The sequence below is a fragment of the Diceros bicornis genome, chromosome 7 (genome assembly GCF_020826845.1).
Source record: "Diceros bicornis minor isolate mBicDic1 chromosome 7, mDicBic1.mat.cur, whole genome shotgun sequence".
Classification (NCBI taxonomy): Eukaryota; Metazoa; Chordata; class Mammalia; order Perissodactyla; family Rhinocerotidae; genus Diceros; species Diceros bicornis.
The window spans coordinates 3,878,740-3,881,183 of NC_080746.1; positions in this window are offsets into that span (position 1 = coordinate 3,878,740).

Genomic DNA, 2,444 nt, shown 5'->3' on the forward strand with positions numbered 1-2,444 from the left:
ATTATCTACCCACTCATCTTCCTCTCTAGCAATCTATTTACTCTATTTATCAATCTATCAGTATAATTATCTAATGCTTTTTTCTATTTCTTTCCCCACTACTCACCATCAATTCATCACCATATTAATTTTTAATCATATTATGTCTATTCCACTGTATTCATTTCTCCTCTACCTGCAACAGACATTGGCATCTTCAAAATTACATATCAACTTCTCATGTGAAAGCCAATGATCTCACGGGCAACAACATAGAAAAGCAATATGTCATGGACTCTTTGGAATGTGGTTTCCTATCCACCCAAAGCAGACGCTGTTAACAGATGGACCAAAGTACCAATATAATGATCAGTCACTCACTATTCCTGGAAGAGACGATTTCCACAAACATCTTCTTGGGAAGCAGGTCAGCCCCACAAAAGTCTTGAGTAGTACTGTGTTTCTTTCACACTTGAAGAGCCAAGGTGCCAACCTTCATGCTTCTTTCAGCCTTTCAGGAAAATGCATGTCAGGAACCTATGGGATTTGCTCCATGGCTGACTTCTCTTAAAAATAAGAATGTAAGAAAAAAACCACACATCTCTCTGCAATGCGAAGAGAGTAGTCCACCTGTCCGGGTGTGACGACTTCAGCTGTTGTCTCCTCTCTGCTCCAGTTTTGGTGTAATCTGTTTGAAAACTATCCAGTACAGAGCTCATGGAAGCCAATTACATGGCGGGTGTGTTGACAACTCTGATATTTGTTTCAGGAAGCTCTTCTGAGCTGAGGGTACTTGAGCAACTGACTTAATTTCCAAGCACTTGATTAAGACAACACTGAAAACAGAAGGGGGAAAGTATAAGTGACACACAGTTTCCTCTGATACAGGCTGCTTCTCCAGGGGCTTTGGGGAAGAATGTCCTCAGCTCTCCATGTTCAAAGCAGATCCAGCATACAAACAAGACCTGACCTGACCTTTCTGCATCATCTCCTGGGACAAGAAGGACTCAGCCATCAAGGGTGCCTGTGATCTGAAAGGACAGCATTGAAAACCACGCAGGTAGTGCCCCTCTTTCCCTGTGCTGCAGGCACTGAGCTACTGAGAGGATGAGAAAGAAACATCAGCAATGACTGTCTCACAGACCTGCCCTGCCTCAGTTGGAAAATTCTTTCAGGTCCACAGTCTAAAAAGTAATCAATACGAGCTTTATAGAGTTCCATTCTCTAATGTTTAATTGATCTTCCTCCAATATAAGTGGCCTCTTTGTTTGTGTCCTTTATGCCACATGAATGTGACATACACGGTGAAATATATGCATAGATATATATACATAGATATATAAAATATACATACATACAAACATAGGCTGTCTTGGCAAACAAAAAGCTAGGCAGTTTCACAAGAGTTAGAGCTGGTGTGAGTGAAATTAATATTACATTTGCCAGCTGTAAACAGACATCTGCATTTCCTAGTGAGCTGCCAAGAGCCAAATTCTGGGAACATGAATGATGTGCCAAAAGCAGTGTATCGATTCCAAGTTCCAGGGACAATCGTGAGCAGGCGTGAAGTCAGAATTAAAGGTCGGACATCAATGTTTCAGATCTGTCGCCACATTCAGCACCTGGAGCCGGGTTCGTGTCAGATATTGTATGAGAATTAAATGTGTCATTTGAGTGTTCTACTGATAATAAATTTGTTCCTTTGGAGTAAAATAAATGTGGAGGCTATGGGGAGAGGATGGTCTTAAAGAACACGGTGCTTGAAATGGACAAGCTGTACATGTTCTTCACTCCAAGACTTGTTCTAGAGGAAGAGGCCCATCCTTCTTTGGCCAAGAAGATCACCAGCACCTTTCCAACACGGCGAGGCTGGGTCTCAGAGTCACTATAGAACTCTGCACTGCCCTCTTCCACTCGATACCAGGAAGCACCTCTAGTGGTTACCTATTCCGGCCACATTTCAGAGGGAAAAAAATCCTACAGTCAATCCTCATCTGTCTGGGATAAAGAAAACCAAGTAAATAAGACCCAAGAAAACTGGGCACTGGGGAAGAACATGACTCTTGTCCACAACAGATGTACTCCAGCTGCTGTGTTGTTTGGGGTACTTGGGTGGGGGTGCCTCCATATGACAGTAGCTATTACCCCAAATTTTGAACCATATAGAACAGTAAATACTCACTAAAGACAATATCCACACTTAACACATGCTCTTTCAACTTTACATATCGAAGGTACATGGATAAGTCCGGCTGGATAGATTTTTTTTTCAAGGCGCCAATGGTGAGGTAGGAGTAGGGGTAAAGGAGGGAAAAATAAACAATCTCTCAGCAACCTATAGCTCTTCATGGGTTTTCCACATGAGAAGGAAACCAAATAAGGCTTATCAAGAGATTAGGCAAGAGGAATTCAGAAATGTAGTTACTCTGTACCTTCCCCTTCCCAAAACAAAGTTAATATGTACT